This window comes from Falco punctatus (assembly GCF_963210335.1).
Source record: "Falco punctatus genome assembly, chromosome: Z".
Taxonomy (NCBI): Eukaryota; Metazoa; Chordata; class Aves; order Falconiformes; family Falconidae; genus Falco; species Falco punctatus.
In genome coordinates, this window is record NC_137586.1 from 8,560,860 (window position 1) to 8,582,518 (window position 21,659).

A 21,659-nucleotide genomic window follows, 5' to 3' on the forward strand; every position below is an offset into this window, starting at 1 on the left:
GTGAATCTGTGTAGTGAAACCTTCATGTAAATGACAAATAACACATCCCATTCCAATCAACTGCTTAAGTCCTATGATTCCTTCTGCAGATGGCTTTAACAGCAAGTGTGAAAGGTTTTCTGGGCCTTTCCTTCCCTCTCCCCCCCCCCCCCCCCCCCCCCCGCCACTCCCCACCAGCTGAACTGGTTCAAAGGTGCAGTAAGAATCAGACCCTGTGCTTAAGGGGAAATCAAAGGGGAAGTGAAATTCCTCAAATGCCTCTGGTCCTACTCTCCAGTCTGTACCACATCATATTAATAAAAGATCCCACATTGTATCTGAGAAGAACTAATCTTTTGATGTTACTCACAGATGATATCTGTTACCAATGCCCTTTAGCAATTTTAACTGCCAGACTCCTAACTCAGAAAAAAGGTTTTTGTTTTCTCAGCAGAGGTGAAACATTTTTTTTTTTTTCTTCCTCCTCCTGCCCCTACCCCAGTTCTTTTGCATCTTTTCAATTTACAAAATGCTTTGGGATCATTCTGGGAGAAAAGCTCCATGTAGTATAACCACATTAACTTGTAAAGCAAACACAGGAAAAAAATGGCCTGTTGGTCATAAACAAGCTGTCTGCAAATTTGTCATATGCAATCTACGCACTGGATCTTATTCAGGACTGCAAGATATGGTGGTTTGTTTTATACTGATGGGCACAGTTGCCAGGGATTCCATCCCAATATGGATGTTTGTAATATACATCGTGTGTCAGTCTCTTCAGTCAGTTGTCGGTAATAGAGTTTGAAAGGCATATAGTGACAGTATAAATGCATATGGTATATCTGAGCATTTTGTTAGAAGACTGATGGGTCCTTGCTGCTTAGGATGCTACATGGACTCCCATGCAACCTGCACTTTTATGAACTCTGTCTCCCAAACTGAAAGCAGAGACTAGCCATACTGGGCTCCCTTCACCCTCAGCTGAGAGAAATCTGGAGGGCAATTCTTCTGACCTGCTTTTGACCTTTATCAGAGAAAGGGATGAACTTCTCTCTGTATTTCTCTCTACTGGCTATGAAAACAAGCCTCAGGCAATGAGCTTAACACTTAGAGCTCAATTCAGTTGCTTTAATATAGGCCCTGGGCTATCCAGACAGATGTCTAGCTTCTGGGTGTAGCATCCCTTTGATTCCATGCCATATCTGCCAGACATTTTAGCTGTATCAGATAGCCTAGAACATCTCAAGTGGCACTAGATACTTGTGCATGGGCAGTTGAAAGTCCTGGGACTCATCTAGGCTAAGCTTAGTGGCTGTGGAACTTTTTCAGTAGACCACAAGAGGGCAATTAGTGTCACTTGAAAATGTACTAGTGCATGACATCTGGCTTCCAGCGGCTGATGCAAAAAAGTAGGCATCTCCCTAAAGTCCTGCACCACATGGGTCAGCTGTGTGGGTGAGAAAATGGCCTCAATTTGTGCCAGTGGAGGTTTAGACTGAATATTAGGAAAAATTTCTTCACCAAAAGGGTGGTCAAGCATCGGAACAGGCTGCCCAGGGAGGTGCTGGAATCACCATCTATGGGAGTGGTGTTTTAAAAATGCTTAATATGGTGCTTAGGAACAGGGTTTAGTGGTGGACTTGTAAGTCCTGGGTTAATGGTTGGGCTTGATCTTAAAGTCTTTTCCATCCTAATGGATTCTATGATTCCATGATGTCTCCAAAAAGCAAGGACACTTCAAGTGTTGTCAGACTTCTATTTTCAGGCAATTGACTCAAGCCACTATATATCTAAATTTAGGTGTTTACATATGAGCTAGGTGTCTAAGCTTGGAGAGCTATTGGTTGACCAGATATAGACATTTGCTTCATCTTTTTCTAAACCACTTTTTCTAAACCACTAAGTGTATTGACTAGACCTCTACTCTCTGTAATGGGAATTTGGGCATTTGTCTCACATGCAGACATCTAAAATTAGATGTCTTAATCCCTGAGCCAAATCACACCACTAACTTTTGATTCCTAATCAGGATAAATTAAATAAAAACTACAGGACCTTTGTACTTTTTGAGCCTTCTTATGCTTTCATCTGCCCTTTGTTGGAAAGGGTAGATGACCATACTGCTTTCTTCTACCCAGAACTCTGACGAATTGCAGGAATTATAAAAAAATCAGGAACTGTTCCTGGGCTTCCTTGAAAAAACAGCAGTTTCACATACATGGAGATTTGCTTTGTCATTCTGAATGGCCATGAAACACCAATCAAATCTTCAAAACATAGATTGCTCTGTTTCCCTATCAACGATGACTAAGTAACAGAAGTATTGAGAGATACCTACAGAACATGTAGCAATGGTGGCTCATTTACTCCACCTGGCTGACAGTACTGGCCAGACCCGGCTGAGGATTTGGGTACCCTTACTACCATGCCAACACTTAGAAATCCTGCTGAGCTTGAACAATAGCATCTGAATCAGATCTGCTTTGACTGATCTGGCATAGGAGATGAGCAAATGTAATTTTCAGCTCTTCACAGTTGCTGTGTGGACTTTGTCTTGTTGAAAATGCTTGTCAATGCTTTTGGTTTTGGGGTTTGTTTGTTTTCTTTAAGAAATACCAGGAGATATATATATATATTTCCTATTAAATGAAGAAGATACAAAGGATTGATCATCAACTACAGATAAGTCTGGTTAAGCTGAAAGACTGTAACCACCAAATAAATACTAAAAATTTGCAGGAAGCAGCACATGCATGAAACAAGGTAGTGGCAGAAAGTATTCAAAAGATTGTATGAGAACCGAAAATGCTCATTCTTGCCTAATGAGGTAAACTGTGTCACCTCGCAGAAAAAGTCCTTTGAAAATTGGTGGTGTCAAAACCAAACAGTGTTTATCTATGTAAGTTGCTTATGTTCTCAAAAGTATGGTATTTGATTTCTTCAAAGTGTCTCATTTTTTTCATTTCAACAGCCATAGAAGATAGTGAAAGTGCATCTGTTTCCATTTTACATGAAAGAAACTGAGACAGAGCAGTAAATACCAAAAAGGTATTTAACCTCCTACTTCCTTTTGAAATCATCATATAGCAATATCTTTGGAGATGTAGCTATAAAGTTTAAAAGCAAGACTCATAGTACTCACTTTCACATCATAATGGCCAAAAATCAATTTCATTGATTCTATGCTGGTCTTTGAGCAGGGAGAGGTCCTGATTCTCATGTCAGAGGCTCTGTGGGAACTGTTCAAGAGTCACCTACCAACTACCACAGGATACACCTGCATTGTAGAAATGGCTCACTTCTTGCACTGGGACCTAGTGCCGCATTCATCAGACCAAGTATGCAATAGTTTGGTCCTACCTGGAGGGAGGTGAAAGGTCTGTCTCCAAGATATCGAAAATGTTATTGAGAGGTCAGCCCATTCACAGGCCCAGTTCTTAAAAGCAGGATGATGTTGAACCCTCTAGGTTTCATTCCAAGTGATGATGGCCACAACCAGACCTCTGCAGAAAATACAGGCACAAACCAGTCTGTATCAATTAGCTGAGGGCCTGGTTTTGTTGTGGTGTTCTGGGGTTTTTGGTTTGTTTGTTTTTTTTATCCTTGATATGGACAATAACTACATTTCAAGTTGTACCTTGAATAATGGAGTGGTGAGAGGCTTTTCATGTTTAGAAATTGTTTGATGAAGTCTACGTAGGTGATGAGCCTGATGACTGCATTCTAATGCCTCAGGCCAGGCAGCTTGTGATTGTCCTGTACTTTCTGAGTTCAGGCACCATGGAAATCTGCAGTGAGATTTGTGTGGCTCTAGGCTTAGACAATCCCTTAAAACAGCTTCCTGGAATTTAAGGTTTTGAGTTCATTCAAAGCCCCATTTGGACACTGAAATAAACACTCTGGACCACATCTGAAGTGCTTTGCTCAAGGTCATCTGAGAAGAGTTCAATGGAGCTTGGAAATGAGCCCAGATCTCTGCTTAACTCTAGCCATAGATCCATCCATTTTCATTCCATAGCAGCATAATAGGGATTTGGAAAACTATTCTAAAACCTTGAGAATTGAATAGATGTCAAAATCCTTCTCTATGGATTTGGAACCATCCCACAGATTTCAATGGAGGAATATATTCTTTCTTATAACAAACTGAATTGTTAAAAACCTATAGAAATCTCTCATTACTTGTTAAAGTAAGTACAGCTTTCTCATAAATATTGTAGAGGTACATGCAGAGGGTTAAAAGCGACAGCTCAGTGGTCTGGAATTAAATCTGTTGCAGGTATATAATTTAGTGTGACGTTAATTGGGTAGTGGGGAAGCATAAATGAGGAGCACAACGTGTATACATTGGAAATTTTTGTTAAAGAAGGAACACTGAAATGCTAACCTCAGCAACCCAAAACCAGAGTGTGGGGAGGAGAGGGAGAAAGGAGAAAAACACACACAACAAAACCCCCACCAAATCACAACGCACAAAACAGGGGACCACAAAACAATTGAGTCTGATTTCTTCAGGAAGAAGTTTAAATTAGTTACAGGAATTAAGGTTTTCAGCTGAAAGATCAGATTAGCTCTGAAGTTGTAGGTTTACCTGATTCTAAATTGCTGCAGATCAGTTCATCCTTATAACTGTCTATGTGCTCTCCTGATCTGGGGCAAGTAGAAGGCAACTGAACTTTATGCTCGTCGGTTGTGGTCTTCTGCTACTCGCCAGCCAGGGAAGATGACGGTAGAAAAACATGTGCACACAGGTCAGTACGTACCTGAGGTGTGTGAGGGAGTCTGCACAACCAATATTCAGATAGATATTCGAGCCTACCATGACACTTGAAGGAGGAAAGAATGACACACTATGTCACAAGTCACATAGTGTGTGACTTTATTGTCGGTATGACTTTATTACCAAAAACTACATGATGTGGTGAAATATCTCAGCATCTGCTACAAATAAACAATCATATAGATCGTGAACAGGCAAGGCATGATTTTCACGCTACCTCAGGGGTGCTCAAGCCCTCCTGTCCTTTCCTGATAGTATGCTGTATGCTGTTCTTCGATGATGTTAGGTCACAGGTTTTTTTTTCCTTTCCATGCCCCTACTCCTATCAGGCATACCTTAGAGTCTGTGGCTGCTAACCTGAGCTACCTCGTTCCACCCAGTCACAAGCTTTAGCAGGTGACCACAGACAGCAAGCCTTCATTTAATATTTCTTCCTATTTGTTGCAGTCTTCAAGCTTGCTCAATTTTGTTTTCATTACCAATTAATTACTTAAAATGCAAGGAACCCTTCTTTGTGACAAGATAAGTTTATTTTTCCTGGGGTTTTTGCCCATGAGGTCTCCTTTCAGGCCAGGAAATGCCTCCCATTGGTTATGCAAAGTCCATTGCAATACATGTGGCACTGCAAAAGACCTTTAGGAAACTACCTGCACAGTGGAGCTTAAGTTTCTGTACAAGGCTGCTTTCATTTGCCATTAAGTAAGCTCATGTGGCAAAAAAATCCATTACTGAAGTTTAGGCATCATGTGGTTAAGTCGTAGTATTTTGACCATGAAACTAAATCCACTGGTGATCAGCATCAGTAACAAAGCTGTCTATGCCAATTCACAGTTCCTAAGAGTCCAGATGCACCTTACATGACTCAGTGAGGTTTTGCTGGTATGCCAGGAACATCCCATGATATTCAACAATCAGCACTCTTTAATTTTCCCATTCTCTCTTTCACATTCACTGACTAACCATTATTGACTTTCAATAAATATGTAATGCATAGGTAAGTCAGCAGAGTGGGTGAGAACTTATGGGAATTGAAGTGTCAACAGAAACCTAGTAACTGGGGAGCACAGGCACATGAGTACCATGAGGGACATATACTTCAGTCTCCTCTTGTCTCAGGAAACCTTGTTCTAGACACTTACATCAAAAGAATTATCAAAATATCTACTTCAAATGAAAAAAAAAAAAAAAAAAAAAAAAAAAAAGAAAGTACACAGACCTTCCCAGCATTACACAACATCCTTATCTAGCTAACTGGAGCACCACAAGAAACTGCAGCAGCAAACTGTGGAATTTGCCACTAGAACAGAGCAGAAGATACTCAGAATATTGCCAGTGGCATAAGCCTCTTCTGCCCTAATTGTATGTTATTCCTGGCTTAGGATAGGACCTGGTGTGCTCTTTATGCTTCTCTCTCTCTTTTTCTCTTACTCTTTTTTTTAAGGTGTTACAGGTTGAATGCTCTGGTTCAAGTATTCAATTGGGTATTCAGCCACTGACCTGGATGATTAAGTCCTTTCACCTATCTGCTATGCCTCTGGGTTTTTTCTTGACTGTTATGTTTGGGGTACGGTCTGTCTCATGTGTAATAGCTGCTGCTATGGGACCTTGGTCTCTGCTAGGAATATTAAATGCTGCAAAAATACAGGCATTAAATGTGCCTGCAGTTAGGCATGGGTAATCTTACACTGAAAAGTAGGGACAAGAATAAATTCAATGCCCTACCGTATTAATTTGCACAGTCGCAGTTTAGAGATTAGTCTTAAATTATTTTGAATTGCAAATCAAACTGCACTTTAATTATGATTATGACCTCTACTTTGTGGCACACAGTTCAATCTATACAACCACCATCTATGGTAAATTACTATAATGGTGCTGTAGATGATGCACCATAACACAGATCCTTGCCCTATATCTACAGAAAAAAGACATGCCAGCACACGCACGTTTTGAGTTGCAACAGCCTCCTAATAATGCAGATTTATTCTCCTTTGGTTTTGCTTTTTTGGCTTCCCTTCTCTCTCCAGATAGGGTAGCAAGGACTTAGTGACTTGCTGGAAGAAATCTGTAGAGTATGTTAATTTCTGTGGAACTTAGGCAGCCTCATAAGTCTTAGAGATTAATAAGAATCTGGGAAGTATCTATCTTCTGGTGATGCTTTCATTTGCGCAGTAATAAAGCTCGCCTTTCTTGTTTAATAAAAACAATGAGGAAACAAATGGGTGTGCAGGCATTGGAACTTTTGAGGAATTAATTCAAAAGCACGGAGGAAAGTTTTTTATCATGCTGTAAGCACCAGAAAGGTGAAAATTACTCTTCCCTGGAGCTCTTACCCTCTGTGTTCCTCTTACACCAGGCTTAAGGCAAAATCCTCAGAAGGTGCTAAGTGTCTCTTGGGAAGTGCTGATCGTTATCCTGAAAGGCGATGGACACCTTTCACTGAGACCATCAGGAGCCTGGGAGAGTTTTGCATGATTCATTTCCTTCTCTTGCCCATTGGAACGATTTCCTGGTGGAACATCCTTTCTCCATCCAAACAAAATTTCTGTGGAAATTTTCAATGTCAGTGACAAATTTGAGGCTTTTTTCCTTTTTTTTTTTTTTTTTTTTTTTTTTTTTTAAAGTTTTATTCTTTTTTGGATTTGGAGAGATGGCAGTGATTTTTCCTGGCTCTTCCTTTTATCCTCCCCACCCCCTCCCCTGAAGGTTCTTGTCAATTTAACTTTCAGTGCCTGTCGACAATTGACAAAAGCAGGAGCCTTGCAGCAGGCAGGGGGCCAGGGGCTGAGCACCCAGCTCCCACCCGGCTTGCAGCCTCTCTACAGCTCCAGCTGCCAGGGAGGCATAAGCCCAAGCTGCTTAGCATCCCCACATCTCCTGAAACTCTGGCTGCCAGAGAGCTGGAGCAGAGTGAGAACTTGCAAAAACAATTTTCTTACCCCTCAAAAAAAAAAAAAAAAAAAAAAAAGAACTTTGGAAGTTAGCACAGTTTAAGTTCATTTAGGCATCAGGATTTAGAAGAAACTTGTTTTTAAACTTTTTTTTTTTTTCCTTGGATATAGATTAATGCACTTATTATGTTAAAAATGGCTTTGATCACTCATTCTACAGAGAAGAATGTGACACAGGTTTTCCTTCAGTACTAGATCATATTTATACCTAGCCATCTATAGGCTCTGTTCTCAATTTTCTTGTCTTCCAATGGATGTGTCCCTATGTATGTCATAAGGACTCTGCACCTCCAACAACTGGGGTTATGCACTGAGGCAGTCCTCTGCCTGTAACCAAGAACTGCCCAAGTCACTCTGTGGCCACCAGTTCCCAAGCCCAGTTTCAGGGTGAACACAGCCATCTACAGCGGCCATGAACAGCACCAGGAATAAAAGGTTACATGAATGAAGTGCAACAGTTACTTACTGAGGGTCCTGAGCTTCCTTGTATCTCTACAGTAGCACTTGGTGGTCCCAGGAAAGGACAGGGGGGATTTCTCTTAGAGAACAGTGACCAATCCAATATTTACCCTGTTTCAAGCAGTCCATCATTTTCACTTATAACCCCCATAGATGGAACTATAAGATACAGAAAGTTGCTGCTTGATTTATGTGCATTGCTGTCTTTCTGATTCAGGGGTGGACTGGACACTTGGCTTCTGCTTCTGTCTGTGGCAGGTCATCTAAGTCCCCTGTCCCTGAACTGAAGTTTGTCTAAACGGCAGTAAAAATTCCTGTTTATCTCGTTGTGGATAACACTTGGAAACCTGAGAAATAAATTCATTGGGATATTATTCTTCCCTGCAGCAGCTTCATCCAGCCTTGCTCTATAAACCTACAAAAGATCAGCTGATAGCCAGGTCTGTTCTATAAGTTGCTGAGATTTGTTCTCATTTCTTTGTTTTTGCAGCTGGATCCCATAGTAGCTGCAGTGCTTATCCTCCGATTAATTCATGTTGTGGCACCTTTAAGGATGCTCCAGCTTTGTCTGGGTAGAGAACTTGCAGAAGTCTTTACACTGGTAGGAACACAATTACAATCAGGAAGCGTTGTCTTTGCTTCTGTTTTGGAGCTGATGCTGTGGCACAGGTCTGGGTCAGGATATTATGTTTGTAAGCATATTACAGTGGATCTGTTTTGGCCCTGACTTTAACCTTCACTTAATAAAATGTGTTCTAGCCACAGGCTATGAGTTCTCATGACTAGTAAAGGTAGGGACCTTTGCAATGTAATAAAACAGGAAGGAAATATTGTGATAGATATAGTACAGCTCCTGCTCTCCCCCTCCCATCATCTTGCACCCTGAAGTGAAACCTTTATTTTAGAAACAAACACTTTGGAACTTGAATCAGTTTTTCTTTAATCAAGGCTACTTTTTAAATTCTCTTAAATAAAACACTACTTAAAATGGGTAATTTTACATTAAGTGAGAGAGAATGCAAGAACCTACAGTGTAACAGACTGAATTAGTTTTTCATGCTACAAGATGTAAACAAATCTATTTAATTAGAACACCTTGTTCTTGTTGCATCCAGAGTCATTTTTTATACAGGCAGAAAGAAAAAAAAAAAAAAAACCAAAGAAAAAAAAACAACCAAACACAACCCCTTTTGGCAGCATATATCTACAATGCTACTTAAAAAGTTCTAAACTGTGTGTTTCCCTCACTAAAATGGACCTCCCCCACCCGCCACCCCCCTTACTGTTATTTGAATTGGGATCTCAGAGGTAAACCCCCCATCACAAAGATGATGCCTGAGCCAAGTACACACATTTCTGGAGATCAGCTTTGATTTGAAACCCTTCTTTTCTACTTCATCAGTAGAGACAACAGATGTCTAGTCATACAGGAGGAAGATGGTCTTTAACTTGTTTAGGTCATGCATACCAAGACTAGAACTCCACCCCTGAGATCTCTTGCCTGCACCAAAGCCTTGCTTACCTCTGGTGCAATCTGTCAAAGTTTTGCCATTATCCCATCCATGTAACCCAGAGACATGAATGAATTTCACCTCTTTGCTGTTGTTTTCTTTATAAGGTAAAATGAAATCTGTAGCAGCAACAGGAGGAAAAAGTGAGGCTGTGTGCTCAAGGGCTTTATTCAACCCCATAAACTCTAAGATCACCTTTCTCTTTCCTCTCCAGTAGACGTGCAAGGAGCCCACTTGGCTATACAGGCTCATTAGTCACAACAGAAAGGCAGCACAAGGTCCCACAGTGACAAGCTGACACCTAAATCTAGGTAATGTGCCATGCTAAAATGCTGTACACTGGTTTGCAGCAAGACCTCAGTTCCTTGCTAAGGTGTTGTTTCCATTTCTTTCTGAATTCTAGACCTGGATTTACACCTTTGTGGCGATCCCTCCCTGGATCTGCATTCTAAAATTTGTAGTTTCCTGGACACACATATCCAAAGCCTCAAATGGGCAGTAGAGTCACACAAATGGTATCAGGGGATATTATCTATCATTCCAGACCTCTAGATGCAGTCACCACATGGAGACTCTCAAGCCAGTGTTTCAGCTATTAAACACCAATGTACGTGCCTTTCCTCTTTTCTGTATATAGTAACAAGTTCTGTCCCACCAGACTACTGCTATGAGAAAGAATCCTTGACCATGTTGTGGTGGAAAAGTCTCATGATGGGATCTAGGCAAAGAAAGGAGAGAGCTTCACTTCCTGAAAAATAGGAGCCCCAAAACAGTGTTCACCTGGGAGTGTCCCTGAGCTGCATGAACGGCAGCTGTATGCATGAATTTGGGCTGTTCCTAAAAGAATGTCATATTTTCTGTGACAACCCAGCTGCCCAACAAATACCTCAAGGTGCTACACACTGTGGCTCTGATTAGTGGTGGGCAACATTAACTCTTCAAAAGGGAGGATAGCTTCAAATTCAGGCAAGAACTGGCATCTCACCTTGGTAAATTGTAACCAGACCAGACCAGTGAAATAAATGTTTTCACTGGAACTGCCCAGGGCTACAGAATCTGTGTTCTCATTTTAATCATATACTTCAGCTCTTTCTTGTGCCCTGTATTTTCATATAAAGCATGCAATTTTTCCCAGTCCATCCCTCTCACATGATGACCATCCAAACTTACCCTCCACCAGAAAAACCCAAAGAAAAGAAGTGATCTGAGTCCCTGCATGGGGCTGCACAATGCAGTTGAGGAAGTGTACCTTCATCCCAAAATGCAGTCCTGATTTTCTTCCTAGCACGCTAGGCAGTCATGCAACAGCCCAATGCCAGAAGTCTGTGGAAAAAGATTAAATAGCAGTTTAGTAATGATGAGGTTTGAATATTGTTCCTTTCTTGGCCAGAAACCTGCTGTGCCTCCTGGAACATCTTCTCCATCTGGAGAAGCAGCCAAGCAGCACACAATGACACTCTTGTGTGAGCCATCCTCCCCACTCCTGCCCAGGACCCACTGCTAACTTTGTCAGTTCTCCAGTTTGCTCTTTGCAATGCAGCCTTCTCTCCTCTCCCATTCCTGTCCCACTAGTGTTTTTCCCCCTCGTTGCCTCATACACCACCCAAAACATGCTGTCTGCATCCTGACTAAGATTTGCTTTTTTTTTCCTGTCTCCTCCACCAGATACATTTTCCAGGGAACATCACAACAACACTGCTCTGTAAGTCAGGGAAAGAAAAGACTGACAGGATCAGTGTGGGATGGTCAAATGACACATGATGTCCAACTGCAGTCCTGGTAGAAATAGAAACCTGTGTGAGCTTGTGGGGAAATCTGGGGCCTGAACCACACACCCTATTATTAAAGTGACCCAGCATAGTAAGACAGTGATGTCAGTAGAAAAGTGATGCTTCTATATTAGATTCTTCTTGTTTGTGTGCCCTTTCCAAGCTCTAGAAAGGTAAATAAGTGTTATTACACCCATTTCATAGGTCTCTACTTGTGAGAGTTTGGTGTAGAAAGGTTGAGTTATTTTGTCTAGATTTATAAAACATACTTACAGCAGAACAGAGTCCTTTTCAGGTCTTTTCGCATCTTAATAACTGGTCTTTATTTTCTCTCTGTGATTGCTAGTCTCTAAGTTTTCATTAATTCCCAAGAGGCAAGAATTTTTGTGGGAGCAAAATTCAGAGGTTTTACTGACTGTGTGGGAATATGGTTTAATCAGACAATTTTCAGAACAAATCCCAGATGCCTTCCAAAGACTTATTACCTTCCCTAAGGTCTTACTTCTGGGTATTTACCCCAGAAAAAACACTCATTTGCTTTTCTCACTAGTATGTCAAATCCTTGCCCCACACTGCCTCTCTGGCTTGCACCACATCCCTGAAACCTTTATAATGCCCCTTAACTAGTTGCCCATAGAAACTATGAACTCACTTCTGCATTAACCCCAAGGAGGACAATTTCTTTTCTTATAAGCATAGCCAAAAATAAACCCCAACTCTGAACAAAAGCAACGGCCCTTCCCTGCTGTGATGTGTGAAATATTTTCCCGAGGCTGGTATCAGTTCCCTCCATTTAAGTGAAGCTCATTTGCAGGCACTTGTCTATTCATAGTGGATGGGCAGTGAGCAGAGCCAGGGCTGCCTGTCACCAAGATGAATAGACAGATGGCAGGGACAAAAACGGTCACATTTGGCCCGAGCCAGGGGTGCCATTTTTAAGGTCAGGCCTTCATCTTACAGTGACCAGGAGGAGGCCTTCAATGATGATGATGATGATGATGATGATGATGATGATGATGACAGTGCATTTGGAATGATACTGCTATTTGTTTACCATGGCTTTTGCACAGGAGGTACCAATTTTAGCTATCACAGGAGGAAAGCAATTGAGTTAGCCCTGCAGCAGCATCTGAGGATCTTCTTATCTGCATGGATGACTCTTTTTACCCACTGCATGTCAGAGTTTAGATACTGAAACAAAACCTGTTTTCTTTCTTGGGTAAGCAATGAGTACTTAGACATCGCTGAATTTCTTTCCATCTCTTGTTGGAAAGAAGAACTACCTGTAACTATCAGACATTTACCTGCAAGTTTGAGACATGCATTAATCAGAATGTCTGGATCATTCCCTGGTGCTTATCCTAGTGTCATAGATCTTTCATGGAAGTGGGTTTATTTTACATTTTCCCTATTTTCAGATGCCTGGACTTAGTTTTCCCTGGTTAAACTGAACACATCACAAAAATGGCCTCCTCCCTCTTCTTCCCCATTTGCAGCCCTGTGCAGACAGATGCTATAGAGCACTAATAAATTCTTCAGGGGGTGAAAGTTGATGCAGGTTCTCAAAACACAAACATGATGTGTTAGTTTGCCTTGAATTGAGACCCTGAGTATAAACAAGTTCTAAACATCTACAGCAAGTGCAAAGACCAGAATATAATTAGATTTCACTTTATCAACAACCCTGTAACAGGGCATTGGTGTTCAATGCATTTTACTCATTAACTGAAGACTAAAACTTGACTTGAACCAGAAAAAAAAAATATATTTACAAGTTGGAGATATGCTTTAAATAGGAAATTAAAAGCAGATAGCTGTATAATCTTATAAGAATAAATGAGGAGGAAGGCTGATAAAAAGCAGAAAAATATACTCTTCTCGCAGCTGTGTTTCACATATGACCTCTTCAGAATGTGATTAAGAAATAAAAACAAACAAAAAACCCCCGTCATTTTGGTATATGAAATATCCTTCTACTCATAAATAAAGAGTAATTTGGGTTAGTGCTATGTTAGCCCATTGCAAAACGCAGTTCTGTGTGCATGTGTGTTTGCTATTGAGTACCAGGAGTCAAGTTCAGTAATGTGATGTCAGGAAAAGGGCCTTCTTCCAGAATGGGAAGTATAAAAAGTTGTTGTCACTCTGACGTGATCCTGGTGCTATGGCAGCATAGAATTTGAGGCTAGAAAGAGTCAAGAGGTTGTGTGACCTCTGTATAACACAAGGCAAAGGAGGGAAAATAAAACATACTGCCTCTACCTCATTGTGTGCCTATCCAACCCACTGACTTGTTTTACTGGAGGGATGCCTAACAGTCCCTCTGTCTGTCATGACCAAAAGAGGAAAGCCCAACACCAGACTGCCCAGATAATACTTAATTTCTTACTGTTCCAGGGCTTATTTCTAGAGTTCATAGGAAGTGGAATAAAAGCAATACACCTGTTGTGCCTTATGATGATCTGGGATTCATTTCCTCACTCTTCTGCAGACATGAAGTGTGAACAGGACAGTGGACTGAGTCCATCCCTGACTCCTCTGTGCAGAGCAAGGAGATCCGTTTCCTTTCTTCCAGCACAAATCTAATGCCTTTGGTTGTGAGCCACTTCTCATGACACTGCCTTTACCTGTGCCATACTGTGTTTAGCCCAATGGTGATGGAAACCTAGAGTGGCAGAGAGCAGGGGCATCTGATCGCTTTTTGAACATTCACTTCCCAAACTGTTAGATGTTACATTTCCTTCCCTTCATCCTTGCTGTCTAGTGAACGGCTTCTCTTAGTGATTTCCACTACAGTTCTTCCTACTCTTTTGGGCTGTGTTGAGTGTCACGACAGCTTCTCCAAGGCAGGATGAGACCCTCTGACTGCATGTTGTCATGACAACAGGAGGAACAACACAAGGATGCCATTGCCTTGGCTCCATAAAGGAAGGAAAGATGGTGTCACCAGGGAAGTCAGCCTCACCTGATGCATCCCCATGTGCATCTTGGCTACCACCTCCTGGTGGGAAAATGTTTTTATACAGAGCATAAACCACTTCCTGGGGAGAGCATTATTGTCTTGTTGGACAGAGTCCAGTACCGGAGGAGGCTGCAGTTTATCAGCTCTGTCCTCACCACTCCACTCAAAGTGTCTATGCCGTCAGGGGGATTGATGGAATTGGGAAAGCCCCCAAAACCATATAACTTGACATTAAAGAGAGGCTGTGAAGCTCTTGCAACCAAGAGTACCTTTCAGGGAGACGTGCAGAGAAAACTGCTCTGTCTCTTTGGTGGATGACTGTTATCGTGAAGCTGCACAAAGCCATTACTGAAGAAAGGCACAAATTTGCTGGAGCTTGGAGCAGGGAGGGAAAGGGAAAGAACCAACAACAATAAAAATAAGATACATGCTGCTCCCTTTTCTCTTCAGTCTTTTGGAGAATCTCCTGAGGACTGGAGGCAGCTGCAGAAGTGCTCTGAGGAGGGGACAATGCACAGGACCCGCCTGTAAATTGACCCAGAGTGAGCACTGCAATGGATGGTACACCTGGGGTAGGACTGCACATACCTCCCCGATAAATTCACCTGCATATTGCTTCCAAGAGTCCCTATATTACAAAGCAGTTTATTCTGTGAAGCTTAGGGCAGACAGCAAGGAGTGGGGACAGCTGGGACCTTGTGGCAGCTCAGCTCTTGAGCTACAGCATGGAATCCCTTCTGGCCTCTGAAATTATAAGCAGGGCAGAGCAGGAACCAGCTCTTGGTGCAGAGGTGACTGGAGCAGTGTGGACAGAGCTGTCCTGGCACTCCATGTTGTAGCTCAGTGAGCTCAGCACGGCTGTGGCTGCCTTGCTAACAGAGTAAGAGCTTGCAGCTTGCTGAGGTGTATCTACATGGGAGGGCTGCAATTACAGCAGATGAATCTTGTGGCTCTACTCACTGTCAGTTACAATGTCGTGCAGCAGTGTAGGTGAGTAAGGGAGACTGAAGGATTTCTCTTTTTTTACCTGCTGCATAAATAGAATCAAGGAAAATATAATGTAATATAAATAATAACAAATAACTTAGTCAACTCATCCTTAATGCTTTGCAGCATGACATCTATTTTGTCTAATAGAATATGACTTTCATACACCAACTGGATATTTAACCTTGGCCAAAAGTTATGATGTACATTACAATACACTTTTATTACTTTACACTGTATTGTTGTTGTTTTTTTAATCTATTGCTAGGACCCTAACAGTATGTCTGTGTCGATGAAACCCATCTGTCAAAAGCATAGTAGAGACATTATTATGTAAATGTAGCTGGGTCTTCCTTTTGCAGAATTGGGGGCAGAAATTTAATATACTGTCCTAATATTCCAGCCAGAGGGAAAAAAATGTTTATGATTTTTTATTTTTATTTTTTTTTTTTTTTTAAGTAAGAGGAAAAAACAACCGTCTACCTGAATTTGGCTTTTAAAGTCAGATCTTTCTCCCCACCCTTCCCAGTAAGATCTTTTAGAGCTAATGATACAGTTTCTAATAAAAAATAAAATAAAATACTTGAGAGACTTTTTTAAGTGCACCAGGAGACAGATAGGTCATTAATATCAGCACTGCTATCTTTTCTATATTACACTCATATTTCAATAACCTACATTTTGGGGTTATTCTTTTTTTTAACAGGTGCCATTTTGGATTATTTCTTTATTAGGGTTTGTTATAAAATATGCACAAAGGTATGTAGATTTCTGGGGGAGGCGTGGGTGAGGAGGAGATTATTTATTACAGTTCTTAAACATCAGCCAAAATCTATCCATCTAAATTGTCTTGCCTTAGACACATTCTGCCATTATTTGTAAAATTAATCCATTTGTCCCTGTGCAGGAAAGAGACTAAAATTGAAATAGCCACTGTGTGAAATGAAGTATCTACACAGCCCTCCCCTGGGCAAGCTCCCAACCTGAGGAACAGGCACCAGGAGGTTTGTCCCAATGTGATGCATGAATTGAAGTGTGTGTAGCTCTCTAAATCCAGATTACCAGCTGATTTCCTCACCTAAATTCCAAGGCACCATCTGTTGAAATCACGAAGACCTCCACTATCAGGCTTCCTGAGATGGGGAAGTGTTGTCATCTCCATCTCTGCAGATGGGGTGCTGAGAAGCAGAACAGCTGAGGGTGTGTTTACACAAAAAAATCAAGGTATATTCACAGCAGAAGGAAAGGCACACACATACTGGCTACATTTCCTTAGCACAGGTAATGGCAGCAAGGAGCATATGACAGTGAAAGGTTTAGCATGGACAATATTTATGGCCCTCTCACAGTCTGGATCATTGTTTTCATCCTGAGTGTTTCCTCCTGTTCCAGTGAGGCTTGGTGAAAGCTCCTCCTGTTTGGGAATCCTTTCTAATTTCTTTGCAAGGGAAACCATGCAAATGGCATGGTTTGGTTGAGAGACCTTACTAAAGCACATAGATATCATTGTGGGCCAGTTCATTTCTAAGGAAGTAATAGCCAGCACCAATAACAGGTCTGGGCCTGTCCTGTAGGACTTACAAGGAAGCATCCAGTTTGCTACTATAAAGGGTCACTGAATGCCTGTATGTGTTTCTAGATTTGGCCCAAAATGTCTAGGTTCTGGGGATACTAAACAGCTGAGTGTCTCTTTCACATGTAAGTCACGTGCAATAGACAACCTCAAAGCATTTGACAAATTCTCATGCTAGAGAAAGGCCTCTTTTTTCCAAAAGTTCAGAAAATAAAGTGTTCACACAGGAATACAGTAACTAACTTTTCAATCTTCAGTCTTTTTGAAGTGATTTGAAGCAATTTCTTTTCCTTCCCGGAAGCATGCACTAGCATAGGGTAAAAGGAGATAGGTAGGATGCCTGGTGTCAATGATGGAAATATTCTGTACCTTAGGGACTGAGAAAATCATTGAGAAAAATGGAAACTGTACTTTGTAGCCCCTGTCTGTATTTATTAAGTTATTGTGTGGACAGGGATTTTATCTAAATAACTGTATATATACAGAAATGGCAAAATCATTATGTTTGGCTGGCTCTGTCCAGGTCCCAGGTCTAAACTGTAAGTTCAGCCTTTCATATTTAAAACGTGTTACAGTGGAACAGCCTTCAGGTGAGTGACAACTTACACCTCCTTTTCCCCATGTGGACAGTGCTCGCTAGCTTGACTGTATCTGATAGCAAACGTCAAGGTTCTGGTTTAGACTGATGAGCTCACAGGATGATAGAACAGTTTGGGTTGGAAGGGACCTTTAAAGGTCAGCTAGTCAAAGTGCCAGCAAAGTGTTTCCTATGAAACAGGCTTTCAAAGCATTATCAGCCTGTCCTCTCTGCTAGGTGCTTCTGCCACACGTCACACACTCTGCCAAGGGAAGGTGAAACATAGCGCTGAATTAGGATAAACATGATGACTGGGCTGGATTGGGCAGCGTACAGTGGAGACACACACAGTGACTTTTCCTCATCCATAGCTAAGTCTTGCTGCACTCAGCCAGTAACATACCCAACTTGATCTGTACATCAACAGGGCAATTTTCATTAGCTGATGGAGCAGACTTACAGCACCCTCCGGCTCCTGCTTCCCCCAGGTCCCTGCTGAAGGAGGTGAACTGTTTACAGGTCCCATCTCAGAAGATTCAGCTCGGAGAAGAGCTGTTTCAAAAGAACAAAAGATAACCAGTGTTGTTCCTTGTGCACGCCTCTCTCCTGCTTTGCACAGATGCCCGCTTCTGCAGATATTTCTTAATTTAAAGTTTAATCAAATTTTATTTTAACATATAAGCCCTTATGTGACATTAATATCTCTGAAGACTAAAATCGAGATCTGTAGATAGCTCCAAGTCTAAAAATACTTATCCATTGTTAGTCCAAAAAGTTAAGTAACTATTAATTCTCCTTCAGGGGCAGGTGTTAAACCAGGCAGTAGAGATGCATTGTGTGAAGGAGGATGTGAAACACTGTCACACGCCACTCATGGGTATGGCATAAGGCAGAGAAGATAAAGCATATTATTTAGCAGTGGAAAGACTCTGAACATTGGCTTGTGAATCTTTTAAAACTTCCCACTAATTAACAAGGAGCCATTTGGCAGGTGATAGTGAAAAAAATGGCAGAGGTGGTGGGATCCCTTTAATAATACTGAAGCTGGTAATAGAAATTGATTATATGCTAGGTTTTGTGGGTTTGGTTTGGTTTTTTTGGTTTTGTTTTCTGAAAAAGTTTTACAGCTTTTTTAAAATAAAAAGCTGAAAAATTTTGATTCAGAATGTTCCCTGGGTGTTTCATGGGAGTCACAAGTTTTACAGGGTTTAAGGGATGTTTCATGTGTTCATTCCCTTTCAATTGTCTGGTTGAACTAAATTTCCCATTGCAACATAATGGTTCTACATGCTAAGGCAAAAGACTCTCTGAACACAGCTAACCATGGCAGACATGGTCCAAGAGAAAAATTTGTAAACTAATGTATTTATGTTTGTTGATATAATAGTTGGGATAGAGGGGTTGTTCCAGTGAATTATTCTTGGTGAATGAAAAGTCAATGTTTTCTTTGGAAAGAAGACTACTTTTGTAAAATATTATATTGTGATACTATATTAATTGGCAGTTAATATTATTATTGTTGTTGTTGTTGTTGTTGTTATTGTTATTGTTATTACTGCTATTATTGTTATTGTTATTATTGTTATTATTGTTATTGTTGTGTAGTAGTAGTAGTAGTAGAAGCAGTAGTAGTAGTAGTAGTAGTAGTAGTATACTACTTTTTAAACTATTGTAGATAGTAACTTTACAGCCACTCCTGCATCTCAGATGGGAAATAAAACCTAAAGCCTTGCCTGTGTAAAACATTAGAGATCCAATGATGAAAAAAATTACCCTGATACCCATCTGTACTGTTCAATGGGTCATTTCTTCAGCTAAGTGCCTTTTGCACACCTAAGTAAGTGTCTCCCATTCACAGGCCGTAGCATAGTGCTAGAGCCCAGTGCATGGAGGAGCCCGATGATGCCTCCATGGTGGGATCAGCAGGGAGGGATGGCAGAGCAGATTCATTCTACGGTGCGTGAAGTTTTCTGGGCTGTAAAGGGTGCTTCAAGAACTTTCTGGTTTACATGTCAGAGAGAAAGGATTGTGCTGTCTCAGTTAAGGGAGAGGGGACAGCTGCTCTGGGTTGGCAGCGGAGAGGTGGCAGATTGAGAGGCGGGTCGGTCTGTGGGGGAAGGAGTGCCTCTCCAGTGGTCCTGCCTTTTGGACCTTTGAAGATTTTTCCATACCCGAGTGAGCTGCAGCAACCAGCCACTGCTGAGTGTCCCAGAAGACCCCTGTCAGAGCAAATCTTGATGACAGCATCTGCACATCTTTTTAAGCACTTCTGAGGCACGTAGGCCATAAGAAGGTGGTACAGGGACAGCGCTAGAAGCAAAGATCAGCTTTCATAAGGTCATTTGTGCTCTGTGATTGGCAGGGTGGCAGTTTCTGATCAATAACTGCAAGGGGTTATTGATTCAGCCACCAATATGAACTCTTAATTACTGATATTAAATGTCAGAAACTTTCAGACTTTAAGTCATATGACTGTAATCTCTTATTCCAGAAGCTCTGTGGTGGCAAGCTCTCATCAAACTTTGTGTGGCAAGGGTCTGCTCTTGGCTCGGCTGCTGTACACTGGGAATGAAGTGACTGGCTTTGGTCTGTCTGCTCTGGGTTTGCCTGGTGGGAGGGAGATTATAATCTAACTTGTTGCATCTTTCTCCTGAGCATCACTCAAAACTGAAGAGGCATAAAAAAAGATGAGCCCTTTTCTCCCGCTAGCAGAAGCTGAGTTCTCTATCCAGTGAGATGCCTGCTTTAAGCACTTCAGAGCATTTCTGAAGTTAGGAACTGAATCTTCCCGTGCCAACCCCAGTATAAATATATGTGTAAACATGTATAAACAGAGACGCCCAGCCAGCGTGCATTTCAATAGATAGAGATAGATATTATTCTTGTGTATGTATTATTAAGATTTGTGCAGAAAAGGAAAATACACCACCATCATGCTTTATATGGACAGGTACAAGTGTGCTTGCATGACTTAAATGCACAAGTGCTCTGCAAACACTGCTACGTCTCTAGTAACTGCTTAATTAAGATGTGTTTCTAATGCTTAGTGAAAATCTGAATCTCTTTCCTGATCATAAAATTTCTTCCCCTCTAGGTCCAACACCATGAGAAACATTGAAAATTCAGGGCCATTTTCCTTTCTGCCTGTAACAGTTTTCATGATTCATAGAATCATTTAGGTTGGAAAAGACCTTTAAGAACACTGAGTCCAACCATAAACCTCACACTGCCCATTTCACCAGTAAACCATGTCCCTAAGCACCACATCTACACATATTTAGATACCTCCAGGGGTGGTGACTCAACCACTTCCCTGGCCAGCCTATTCCAATGCTTGACAACCCTTTTGGTGAAGAACTTTTTTCCTAATACCCAATCTAAACCTCTCTTGGAGCAACTTGAGGCTGTTTCCTTTTGCCCTATCACTTGCTACTTGGGAGAAGAGACCAGTATTCACCTGCCTACACTCTCCTGTCAGGCAGTTGCAGAGAGCGACAAGGTCCTCTCTCAGCCTCCTCCTCTCCAGGCTGAACACCCCCAGTTCCTCATAAGACTTGTGCTCCAGACCCTTCACCTCACTGCCTCGCTGCCCTTCTCCGGACACACTCCAGCATCTCAGCATTCCTCTTGCAATGAAGGTCCCAAAACTAAACATGGTATTTGAGGTGCAGCCTCATCAGTGCCCCGTACAAAGGAACTATCTCTCCTCTTGTACTGCTGGTCACACTGCTTTGGATACAAGCCAGGATTCTGCTGGCCTTCTTGGCCACCTTCTTGCAAAACTGGCTCATGTTCAGCCAGCTGTCAATGAACATCCCAAAGTCTTTTTCCTCAGGCAGATTTCCAGCCACTCTTCCCCCAGCCCGTAGCACTGCGTGGGGTTTTTGTGACCCACGGGCAGGACCCAGCACTGAGCCTGGTTGAACCTCATACAGTGGTCTCAGCCCATCGGTCCAGGCTGCCCAGATCCCTTTGCAGAGCCTTCCTGCCCTCAAGCAGACCAACACTGTCCCTTAGCTTGGTGTCATCAGAAAACTGATCCCCTTGTCCAGATCATGAATAAAGACATTAAACAGTACTGGCCCCAACACTGAGCCCTGGGGAACACCACCTG

General features: G+C 41.8%; 1 long non-coding RNA gene across 1 annotated transcript in view; it reads right to left on the reverse strand.

The window, feature by feature from the left end:
* The window catches only part of LOC308056285, a 32,011-nt gene extending 16,183 nt beyond the window's left edge, over positions 1 to 15,828 (reverse strand). Inside the window, exons 1-2 of the long non-coding RNA XR_013924766.1 lie at positions 13,021 to 15,828; positions 1 to 12,982 (exon numbers count right to left, since the gene is read on the reverse strand). The exon at positions 1 to 12,982 is cut by the window's left edge and continues 16,183 nt beyond it. This is a non-coding gene — a long non-coding RNA (uncharacterized lncRNA). The remainder of the gene's footprint in view (positions 12,983 to 13,020) is intronic.
* Positions 15,829 to 21,659: the final 5,831 nt, after the last annotated feature.